Below are 13,003 nucleotides of genomic sequence, written 5' to 3'. Positions count from 1 at the left end.
CTGCCAGGGGCATGGGGGATCACATGCCACTCAAGTTCCCAGCGGCCCTTTCTCTCTCTCTCTCTCTCTCTCTCTCTCACACACACACACACACACACACACACACACACACGCATGTACATGTATACATCCTTCAAGAATCACACAATGTTCACAATCTGTGCACTTTATTCTCTGGCAAAACACAAATGTGAAATAAAGATATATATGTAAAGGATGTTCAATGACAGTTTGATTTTAATTTTTCCCTACCTGAAGATCAACAGAGGACTGATTTGATGGATGGCAGGTAAATGATTTAAACTTAGGTCTAATTTTTAGAAGGTCTGACTGCTTTATATAAAATGGATCACCAAGGAGCAAGAATGGAATTGCCAATTAGGCATTGCAGGTACTTTATCTAACAGGATGTTTTTTTCCTATGACTTTTCAATATTTAGAGGTGGTATGAGGTCTTTCACTTTTATTTTGTCCTAGGCCTTTAAATGAATTCAAATGCCATGAGTCCCCTGAAGGGTCCTATTTTGCATGTTAGCATCTAGTAGACCTTAAACAAAATTGTCCTTTAATAAATATTTGTTAAATAAATTAATAAACCTCTATGATAGCACCTTTTATATTATGTTTTTGTTTTTTTTTTTTTTAAGTTAGGGTCATTTTTTTTACTGGGGAAAAATGTAGTCATGGAGAAGGCAGCTCAACCACTTAAACTTAATTACAAAAGTCATAACAACTCCATTAACACTAATTGCCAGTATGTTTTCTCAGATATTTTACAGATACAGAGTTTGCATGGATACCATGTTCATAGCATCAGCAGGCTCTTTATCCCATTTTGTACATATAGATCCTACAGAGAGAATGTGGCACCCAGATATGTCCTTTGTGGGGTCCTCAATCCTCCAATGATCTCTAGTTTGAGAAAAATTAAAATCAAACTGTCAGTGAGCACCCTTTTACATCTATCTTTACTTCACTTTCATAATTAGCCATACCAATAAAGTACTTGGAGTGTGATCATTTTATGGCTCATAAAGACTATGTGTGTATGTGTGTGTGCATGTAGGCATAAGTGTGTGTGCATGAGTGTGTGCATGTGTGTGTCCTGTGCTTCTCACTAGAACATTGCTCTTCAAAAGAAGAGGTCAGTTACTCCCCATCTCTACACCCCCATCACCAAGCACAGTGCCAGGCACATACACAGAAGTCAACAAAGGTTTGCTGAATGAATGAAGCAGGAGTCTAATTTCTTTCTCCTAAGATAGACTATGCTAAGTTCCAAAATGTTGTCTTAAAATAAAGGCATTAGAAAGTAGATCATAGTGTATGGGCTTTACCTCTGATAAAAGTTACTGAGGCTTCTGAACAGGGGAAAATAAAGAAGAGTTATTAATCAGCAATCTGTTAGATTTCTAGGTAGGCAAGTAGGTGAGCTTGTGCTCCATATCATAGAAGACATGCAAAACAAACAACAAAGAAATAAATCCCGTACAATGGTCCTTTGCAGGCAGGTGGAGAGGAAACTCTGTGTCTACTCCACTCCTTTCATGTCTAGGAACCTACTGGAGAACATAACAGTACCTCTGTCAAGAGCCTAATCAAGGCCACAGTTAGCAGAGTTAGCATCTGTAGCCATGGTCCTGTCTGAACCTTCGAATACCAGCTCCCTTGCTCAGATACATTGTGCTGGAGTATTTTTTATCTTCTTGATTTCTTTCATTGTTGTTTATGCAAGAAAATCCACTAATATGTTTTGGAGAAGTTAAACCCATTTGTCCACAAATAGAAAACTCCAAACCAAGAATCTCTAAACTAGGGTTTACGGTCGCCCCAGGAGGCTCCCCAGTTGCTGGAGATTCTTTATTGGCATGCTCTCGAGAACAGAATGGTTTTAATCTTATCCTTTCATGAGAGTTAATATTAAAACAGAAACCTGCCATTGCACTGGCTGTGTTTAGAGTCAGTGGCAAGGGCAGAATGAGAAATGAGGCTTTTTCTCTTCTCTTAAGGCAGGAGTTTCCCTGTACAAATCCGAAGGCATTAAAAGCAGGTCTAAAAGCAAAGCCTCATCGACTTCCACTTAAACATGGTAGATTGAACATGTGTTTATTTCTGCTTCCTCTCCCAATCCCACTGAAGTAATGAGAATAAAAAAGAATAATAAAAAAGGAATAATAATAATAAAATAACAAAAACCGTATAAACCCATAAGGAAAAGGGAAACAGGAGAGACGATTGCATTGAATGAGAAATGTCAATGGTTGTTTGGGAAAAAGAAAGGTAAGGTAGGAGCAATCACTGCCTCAGCAGAGCAGGTGGGGCTGAGCCAAGTCTTCAGAGGGATGAGGAGAATGTGGGTTCTCCATGTAGAATCCCAGAAAGGTTAGAAATGGGACTGCTGAAAGTCTGTAGAAGGAAGAGTCAAGGGTCCCATGTCCCCTCCCCAACCACCCCCGCCAACCCAGTTGAATGGTAAGAAGATAAAATTAATTTCCCTGAAAGCAGAATTAAAAAGGCAACAGGGAAGTGAAGGTAAGAAAATAAGAAACTACATCCAGGTACGTCCAACATTTCCTAACAAAAGTCTATGCTAGAAGAAAAAAGAACCAGAGGTAATGAGCAGAGAACTCTATCAGGAAAGCTTCTCTAACCCAAAAGATACAAAACTTCAGATTAAAAGATCCTACCTAACAGGTGTCCAGCTCAGTGAATGTGAACAGACCCACATTTAGGCACACTGTTGTAAAATTACAAAATATTGGAAATGCAGAGAACATTCTAGATGTTTCTAGAATGAGAATGGTCATAAAAAGCAAGTGGAACCAGAATGGCATACGGGCTCTCAGCTAGGCAACAGGTACGTACCTTAAACAATCTGAGATAAGATATAAAATTTTAGTTGGAAAATAATTTTAAGTATCATGCTTCAGGGTAGAATAAAGATCGTTTCAGATATTTAAGTTCTCAAAACATTTACTTTCCAATACTTGATTGTGATGCTGAGAATCCAACCCAGGGCCTCACAAAGGCCAGGCAAGGGCTTTACCACTGAGCTACAATCCCAGCCCTCAAAACATCATTTTTCTGAGGAAGCTACCAGCAAGGTACTCCAAGAAAATGAGAAAATAAGCTGAGAAAGAAGAGAGTTTAAAATCCAGGGAAGGTCACCCAAAATTCCACAAGAAACAACCAAAAATAGCCAATAGGGTATGGTGTCTTCAAGATGATGAAAAAAAGATTGAGATCAAAGGGACACAATTGTGAAGGAGACGTAGAAGGTAACTGCCTGTGCTGGAGTGGAAATGCAGAACGGACACAGATCCACCACGGGACAGGTCTGAACTGCTGGAAGATTTTAATAGGAAGGGGTTGGAACATACAGAAAGAATTGCAGAGAAAATTTTTGCAAATGCAAAAAATAAAAATACTGTGTAAGGAAAGTAAAATAACTTTCACAGAATACGTTATTCCAATCAGCCAAGAGAGATGAACCTTCATACAGACTTGGGAGGCTGGGCAAGGGGAGGCCAGGGTGATGTTTGACAGGACTGAATCCTCATCCACTGAAATGGAAGCTGTGATGGACTGGGGCTTGAGGTATCCTCCAAAAGCTCCTGTGTTAATACAGGAATGTGTTTGGGTAAAAATGATTAGATTATGAGAGTTGTAACCTAATCTGTGGATTAATCCATTTGGTGGGTTAATTTGAATGGACTAACCCGGTGACAGTTGTAGGCAGGTAGGCCATAGCTGGAAGAAGGGCATCACTGAGGGTGTGCTTTTGGGTTTATATTTCATTCCTAGCACTTGCTCCCCCTCTGCTTCCTGGCTGCCATGAGCCGGTGGCTTTCCTCCTCTCTGCCATGATGTTCTGCCTCAACTTGGGCCCAGAGCGATGGGGTCAGCTGACCATGAACTGAACCTCTGAAACCATCAACCCCAAATAAACTTTTCCTCCTCTACATTATTCTTGTCATTTGTTTTGGTTACAGTCATGAACGCTGACTAAAACCTAAGCTCAGAGATCATGTCTCAGATGGATAAACTGAGGAAGAGTGGCATTACTTGAAAATACAGAAACAACAAACTAGACAAATGAGAAATAGCCTCCTTTCAGGGGTACAATGGGAAGTGGATTAGGGAGGTATTACTTGCATGCATCCATAGGACTTTTAGTGTGATTTGATTTTTCAAAGTCATGTGCACATATTACTTTATAAAAATAAAAATCAGTAAGCAAAAGTTAGTGTCTGCAAATCGGTGTCTCTACAAAATCTCCTGATGTAGATGAAGGAGGTAGGGCTGGTTCCAAGCTTGGGTAGAGAAAGGGCAGGTCCACGTGCTCCCCCAATGCCTTTTTGCAGAGAGTACGGGATTCGGGCAGTGTCGGGGAACCCTCCCACCTCATTTGTTCCTCCTCTTCAAGGCGGCTGCTTAAGTAGGGAAGGTGCTCCTTGGGCCTGGGTGGCCTCGGGTCACAGTGATTCATGAACTCAGAGTTATTTCAAGTCTCTCATGAAAGCAGCTCTGACTCCCAATGAAACTCCATCCTCTCTGACTTTATCAGGCAGTTCATCAGACTTCCTACCCTAGGCATGATCCTTTGCCTGCAGCTCTGTGCAAAGTCTTTGAGAGGCGACAGTGCCTCTCTGTAGCTTTCCTGGTTCCTACCTCCTCATCTCCCAGCTTCAAGGATCTGCACTCTCTCTCTCTTTGTACCTCTGCCGTATTGGTGTGCTCAGTGATTTCAACAGGAAAGGGATCTATCCACAGGAGGATGCATGAGGGCACAATCAATGGATATACCCCTCTGTTCATTTAGAACAATTTGGTTGCAGATGTATTTGAAGATAAACAGCTCTGTTAACATCCATGCAACATATTCAGATATACCAAAATATAAAGTGGCATATAAAAATACAATGCACACACTATTTGGGTATTCCTATATGTGACAACGTATCACATAAGTACCCTATACCTCCTGCCCCCAGAAGCTAGATTGAGTGTAGGGCACATCTGCACACTTCCACGCAGGCACCCCAGAATAGAACAGCCTGAACAGACGCTGTTTTTCCTTCCTGACAAACGGGCATGAAATAACAGGCTGACATCTGCCTGTGCAGGTCATTCAAGTCAGCCTGCTACATGTCAGATTTCAAACTGCTCCATCCATCAATGGCAGACCCAAAATTAACGTAGCTTGGAAACTCTGCAGCAAGACAGTAACAGTCCAATTCAAAGTCTGACCTTCGAGGAATGGTGGGGTACGATGGAAAATTATTTCGTGCCCTGCACTGAAGCCAACAATACGATTTGAAGAGATTTTCAGTTAAATTAATTTTAAAGAAAAATCCCCCCGAGGAGTGGTTTAACTCTTAGGGTCACGTAAAAGCAGTAGGAAGCCCAGAGGATCTACTACCTGGTGGCTCTTCCAGCACCTTTTGCAAAAGAACTAAAAATAATATTTTAGGCAAAAGAGTTTTTAAGGCATTTATGCTGTAGTGCAGCAAAGAAGTCATCAAGAGACTTAGTTCTTCCAAGAAGTTTTGGAAAATGGCTGTTAGTTAAAATAAAATCGTGAGATCAGCCTTTCAAGATTACAAATACAAATGAACCCTTTTCTGGAAATAATTTTAAGAGTAATGATTTTCTTCTGTTCAATTGTAATAAAATTTGTGTTAGGAGATTTTTATGACCAGTACCAAAGGTGACCACCAAATTAATCAATAAGCCAAATCTGATGCATAAAATTATTTTACCTGCTACATTGGCTAGATACCATGCAAAGTGTAATACTTAAAAAAATACTATTCATTTTTAGCCAGAAACACATTGAACTATGCTTAAATTGATGTTTTCTTAAAGCAAAGTTTTGTTTTTCCCCGATTGACAGATGCTTCAAAACTCAATCTCTTCTAGTGTTCTTGTCCACCAATTCCAATGTTTCCATTAACATGGGGTCCAGGTTAAAATTGAGGGAATGTTTCATAAATTTGTTAGCAGAACACTCAGAGTCTCAAAGTCCTCTCTCTCTCTCTGCTGGGTCCCTTCAGCACCTCTTTTCTCTGTAGCCCTCTGTCCAGAAACAAGCGTAAGATGGCCCCACAACAAAAGTTCTTCTCTGGTTCTATCTTGCTCTTAGTAGCAACTCATCTGCCTTCCTCCTCTCTTCACCTGTGAACTGCCTGAAAGGGTAATCCACACCTTCTCCCACCAATTGTTTTGTTATGTGGCTTCCATCTTTACCACCACATGGAAAAGAACAATCTCCAAGTTGTCTAATTCAATGGCCTATTTTTAGACCTGAGGTTAACTGATCTATCTATGGATTGGAGCATTATGTTCTTTTGTAAAACTTACCTACAAACCACATCCCTATTTTTCCTGTTCTAGTTGATCCTTGTTGCAGGGAGGTAGGGGGCTACCCTGGGATTCTGGCCTAATCCCCTCCCCTCTTCTGTGTATCCATATCCTCTCTTGGGTGCAAGCACAGATCAATGACTCCCAAGTCTTTTCCTTGCTCTGAAGCTCCTGAGCATATCTCTAAGAGTATAGCTCCATTTGGTTGTCTTACAGGTACTACTGATTAAAGATACGCCCAGTCTACACAGCTCCTCCACAGTCACCGACAGACTGAAAGGGGCACACTTCCTTCCTAACACACATGCCCCCACATCCCCATGACTACATCCCCTCAAAGTACTCTTGGCCCTTCCATATGGGCAGACATGCCTGTGCCTGTGTTCCTAGCATCTCACACAGACCTGTGTGTGGCACATGTCACTGGAAGTAGTGATCACATGTGTGTGACTTGCCCCACAAAGACAATTTATTGTGTGTTCTTTAAAGAAGTCACAGAAAGAGATCATCAGGACCTTCTAGGAAGAATGACTAGCTGATGACTGAATTGTGCTGAATCCATTAAATCAACCAACAGTTTGGGGGAAGCAGGAGAAGGCAACAGGGTCAACTGTAAATTTTGCTACAGCATCTCTTGGGACTAGGAGGGTGGGTTTTAGTCAAGCAACCACAATAAGCAGGAAAGCAGGTGAACACAGAGGTTCTCGTGATAGAAATTCTTGGTTGTTTCTCTATTAATAATAATAAAAAAAAACACCTTCTTGAGGATTTCAAATGTAGCATTGAAACACCACCTCTAACCATAAATTTACCTAGGTATTTGTAAATTTTACCTAGTTAGCATCCAATAAATATGTGTCCATGATCAGTAGATATATACATATGTCATGTTTTGTCTTGATAAAAGTAAATAACATGGTTAGTATAATAAGCACCTATTAAAAATTATTTGAGAACATTTATTCAATAATTTTGGGGGTAAAAATATTAAACAGCATAAAAAGCCATTTGGTTTAACTTCCTGATTAATAAAAATAAGGCAGCTAAATGTGTTTTCAGGTCCTTTGAAGGTTCAACATTTTATGATTTTATCTCACCCTCTCATAACCCTATCAACTGTGGCATTAACAGCAACCCCATCAGGATGGCCATACTTTAGCCTAAAACCAGTCTTTTTCAGTGTTCTGGATATAAGGAAATGAGCGAGCATTCCCATAGTATGCAGATATCAGTTTGAAGGTCAATATAATCTTTCTATTGAGAAATTTTGAAATGCAGATCACCAAAAGACTAAACTCTTGACTGTGTACATAGACTGAATTTTCTGCTATTGAAATAAATGAAAAGTGAACAAATAAACTTGTTGTACCTTTTTTTTTTTAATACAGAGAAAAACCCACAACAGTCTCAACTTCCCAAATGTGGGGATGGATGAAAGAAATAGGGGCAGGTCCTCACAGTGGAATGCAATGATGTTTACTGAAGTGAAAAGACAGCCATGAAGTGTTAACCATTTACAAATGGAATAAAGAATGTCATAATGTCAGAGACCTGGCAAAAGCAGTCCACAGGTCAAACTTTATGGTTTACGGTGAACTTTGGAGAAAGAAAATAGAATGACTAATTAATGGAACATTCAAAATAAAAAGCTAGAAAAGATGACAAAGAAAGCAGAGTTGGATGAATGACTAAACAAAAATACGTTACATTTTATAAATGAAATGAAAAAAATCTGTAGAGAAATGTCTGCCCAAAAAAGAAAAAGATAATTTTAGGAAATAGAAATGGGACTTATCCACGCAAACATAGGAACTGAAATGATACTCACAATGTCCTTGAAAACAGATGTTTGTCCAAGTGTATATGGATAATTTTCAAAACCTAAGCGAAATGATTTTCTAAGAAAATATTTAAATTTCCAAGTTTATTGAAAAATCAGTTATACAAAGATCTTAATGGACAATGACCACGTAAAGAAAAGAAAAAATTGTGAAAGACCCACACAACCAAATACCTCTGGCATGGCTAGCTCTGCAAATAAACTCATCCCACGGGGGACCCTAAAATTTATTGTACAAACTGGGACACTTTGGAGAGTGAAAGTCAGTGCTATTAATAATTAGGATGGGACAATATGAGGAAACAGGAACTGTTTAAATCAGGAGAAATGGCTACGATGGTTGTATCAACTCTCAAAGGAGATATCATTCTGAAGTTATGGAAATGGTATCCTAGTTTAGAAAAAGAGGTTTCAAGTTCATGGTCAAGAAGAGCAGAAAAGAAAAAAGGAGAGAAAAGAAGAAAATCTATGTGTACTGACACATGATTCTAAACAAAATATATATATTTGTGTTATTTATGAATCAGTAAGAACAAACTAACCAATGAAAATGGTCAAAAAGATGCAAAATCAGTGTGTGTGAAATAAATATGAACAAACCCTATACATATGAAAAGTATGCTCAAACCCACTAGTCATGACAGAAGTGAATAATAACGTGGTATTTTCGCCCATCTGATTTTAAAAAACGAATGTTAACAGAAATAGTAAATATCAAAAAGTGTGGTCTTTTGTGATCTCTGGATAAGAATATAAATTGGTCCTACTCTGTAGAGGATAATCTGACAACTGTTTTTCCAAATTTTAAATATGCATACCCCTTGATATAATGTTTTCCCTGCTAGGAATCTACTACTGAAACACTTGACCAAATGCACAGAGATATGGGTGACAGTCCTCAATGCCACGCTGTTTCATAATAAAACTGGAAACAACTTAAACCACAAACCTTTTCAGGTAAGAAAATAGTCTCAGAGAGATTAAATGATTTGTTCAAGTTCATACCCTTCTATGTTTGGCTTATAGGACTTATAAAAGTTAGGCATAAGCAAGGGCTTCAAAAACCATGCAATGCCAGGCATGGTGGTGCACACCTATAATCCCAGTGGCTTGGGAGGCTGAGGCATGAGGATCATGAGTTCAAAGGCAGCCTCAGCAACAGTGAGATGCTAGGCAACTCAGTGAGATCCTGTCTCTAAATAAAATACAAAATAGGGCTGGGGATGTGGCTCAGTGATTGAGTGCCCCTGAATTCAATCCCCGGTAACCAAAAAAAAAAAAAAAAAAAAACCCCACAGAAAAAAACGTGCAATGGTTTATTACTAAAAGTGAGAATATTAGTTTGATTTGCCCAACATTAGAGAATTTTAAGATTTCCATTGGTTGTTCACAATCCCTTAATTAGAAATAGATAGTCTGCTCTCTGTATCTATGGTTTTTGTATCTATGGATTCAACCAACCATGCATGAAAAATTTATATCTGTACTGAATATGTATACTTTTTTTAAACCATTAACCCCTAAACAATATGTGACAAATACGTATGTGACATTGACATTGTATTATACCAGTCATTAAGAGATAACTTCAAGCATATCAGAGGTCATATGCAAATACCACATCATTTCATATGAGGGACTCTAGCATCAGTAGATTTTGTAATCCACAGGGGCATCCTGATCACAATTCCTTGTGGGTATCAAGGAACAATTGTACTAACTCTGCACCAGTTAGTTCTTGGTCTCCAGAATCATTTCCACCCTTAGGAGGAGAAACTTTGCCCTTCAACATTTTCTGATTGTCAAATGTCTAATGAAAATAAAGACTAACTTTCCCTGGGCTTTTAGGTGCTATGTTAAAAAGCTCCCTAGATGCAAATATCTTTGCATTTGGATATTATGGTTATCATTTTCAATGTTACATGCTTGGAAATAACTACTGTACTCAGAAGGAAAAAAATCAACAGGAACAAAATGTCACAGTAGCCTTAGCCACATGGGACAATACTTTCTATGTTAACCATCATAACTATCTCTGCTTCATAAGGAACAAGTGTTTTTATATCAATGTTCCATAGGTAAGCAACGATTACTGCATAATATTAGAAAACACTTAGGAAAATAAGATATCTTATGCTTTTTATTTTTAAGTGACGCTTGCAGTATTTTAGAAAAGGTTTCTGGTCTGGCTTCCTGTTGGTTTCTGGCTTTGGTTTCAATCTATACTGTTTCCTACTCAACATATAATCATCATTAAGTCACATGACACAATGCAGCCAAAACCTAGCTACAAAACAGTATGTGTGGCATGATTCTCCTTTAGAATATAAATGTAGAGTGTGTGTATGCACACGTGAGTTTGGAAGAATTTCCAAGTCATTGTCTTTGGGTATGATAAAAGCAGTTCTCTATTTTCTCGGTTTTGCTCATTTATGTATTCTGATTTTCCGTCATGAATATGTATGAGTTTTGTATTTAAAAATTTTTAATAAACTTTGTGCTCATTCTACCTACGGACTTTAATGTTTACTCATAGAAAGTCTGAGTCAGCAAATCTGATGCATTCATTGTACTTGGAGACAGTTTTCTTCTTCACCGTATCTTTGTTTTTTTTGTTTTTTTTTTTTTTCCACAGTATCTTTGTAACAGAAATAAACTTTCTGAATGGGCTAGTACTCACATTTCTGAGGCCAGAATCAGAGAACTGTGAAAGCCCCCCCAAAACATCAGCTCATGCCTAGTGAGACTCTTTATAGTAACAGTTCATGATTCGTGAGGCAAAATCAAAAGGACAGTTAGAATAATTTGGAACCCAGCAAGAGGAAGCACAGGGGTGGTTGCAAGCACAGGCTAGGGATCGGACAGAACAAGTTACACAATGCTCAACAATGTGCCTGGGCCTCAGTACGCTCATCTTTAAAATGAGGAAAACCATCATGACCATACCTATGAGGACCAGGATTCCCACAAAGGTGGGGTTGAGATCTGAAAATAGTAGCCATGTAGTCTCTGTCCTTGGTCTGGATTTTCTCCAGAAAAACCTTGTTGAAGATCAAGGTTATTTTTTGTTTGTTTGTTTGTTTGTTTTATTTATTTTTTTATTTTTTAATTTTTTTTATTGGTTGTTCAAAACATTACAAAGCTCATGACATATCATCTTCCATACATTTGATTCAAGTGGGTTATGAACTCCCATTTTTTACCCCAAATACAAGTTGCAGAATCACATCGGTTACACATCCACATTTTTACATAATGCCATATTAATGACTGTTGTATTCTGCTACCTTTCCTATCCCCTACTATCCCCCCTCCCCTTCCCTCTCATCTTCCCTCTCTACCCCATCTGCTGTTGTTTAATTCTCTCCCTTGTTTTTTTTTCCCCTTTCCCCTCACAAACTCTTATATGTAATTTTGTGTAACAATGAGGGTCTCCTTCCATTTCCATAGTTTCCCTTCTCTCTCCCTTTCTCTCCCCCCACTCGTCTCTGTTTAATGTTAATCTTTTCCTCATGCTCTTCTTCCCTGTTCTGATCTTAGTTGCTCTCTTTATATCAAAGAAGACATTTGGCATTTGTTTTTTAAGGATTGGCTAGCTTCACTTAGCATAATCTGCTCTAATGCCATCCATTTCCCTGCAAAATCCATGATTTTGTCATTTTTTAGTGCTGCGTAATACTCCATTGCGTATAAATGCCACAGTTTTTTAATCCATTCATCTATTGAAGGGCATCTAGGTTGATTCCAAAGTCTAGCTATTGTGAATTGTGCTGCTATGATCATTGATGTGGCAGTATCCCTATAGTATGCTCTTTTAAGGTCCTCAGGGAATAGACCGAGAAGGGCGATAGCTGGGTCAAATGGTGGTTCCATTCCCAGCTTTCCTAGGAATCTCCATACTGCTTTCCATATTGGCCGCACCAGTTTGCAGTTCCACCAGCAATGTACAAGTGTACCCTTTTCCCCACATCCTCGCCAGCAAGGTTTTTTCTTCACAACCTGAATGGTGGTTCAAATAAAAAACCTCTTTTGAAAAGTCAAGCTTGATGCACTGGAGATATAGCTCTATGGTAGAGCACCGGCCTAGGATGCACAAGGCCCTGGGTTCCAAGCATTAGCCCCAGGGGAAAAAGAAAAAGAAAAAAAAATCATGCTTGGCACTTCACTTTCTGTGCATACAGCAGAGTGGGTTATGTGGATCAATTCTCCCAGTGAAATAAATCACAAATGATGTTAGACATTTTATTGAAGACTTGATAAGGGAGTTAAAGAACTCAGTTCAAAATATCAAAGAAAGCAGAAACCCAAGGAGAGAGGGGACAAGGCACTCAAGTTCTGCTTGCTCTAAGGGCATTTTCCAAACAAGCAAAACTCTCCAAATTAAACTGTCCTCCCAAAGGATCATTCCGCAACTAAGAGTAAGTCAGAAGCAGCTCGCCAAGCCCTCCTCTACAGTCAGGGGACTGAATTAAAGTTGTCTGGGCACTAAAGAGGGCAGAGGGGTGGGCAATACCAAGGAAAAAAAGTAAAAGCCAAGCTCACTGATTTGTAGACTACATTCACAAGTGAGTAACCCCCAAATAACACCAAAATGAAAACTCAAATCTAAGGTCAGAATTTGGTTTAGGATGGTCTTGAAAGACATTCTTCAGTTGCTTAGTTGAAGCAAACTCAAATCTTCTATGGAGGGAACCATCTTTATCCAAATGCTCAAATTAATTACTTCCAAGAACAGTAAATAGCCCAGAATTTAAAATCATCACTATTCAAGGGAAATGGAAAAATCCACAAGAAAAATAG

The sequence above is a fragment of the Marmota flaviventris genome, chromosome 18 (assembly GCF_047511675.1).
Source record: "Marmota flaviventris isolate mMarFla1 chromosome 18, mMarFla1.hap1, whole genome shotgun sequence".
NCBI lineage: Eukaryota > Metazoa > Chordata > Mammalia > Rodentia > Sciuridae > Marmota > Marmota flaviventris.
The sequence above is the reverse complement of the archived record's forward strand: the minus strand, read 5'-3'. Positions refer to the sequence as shown.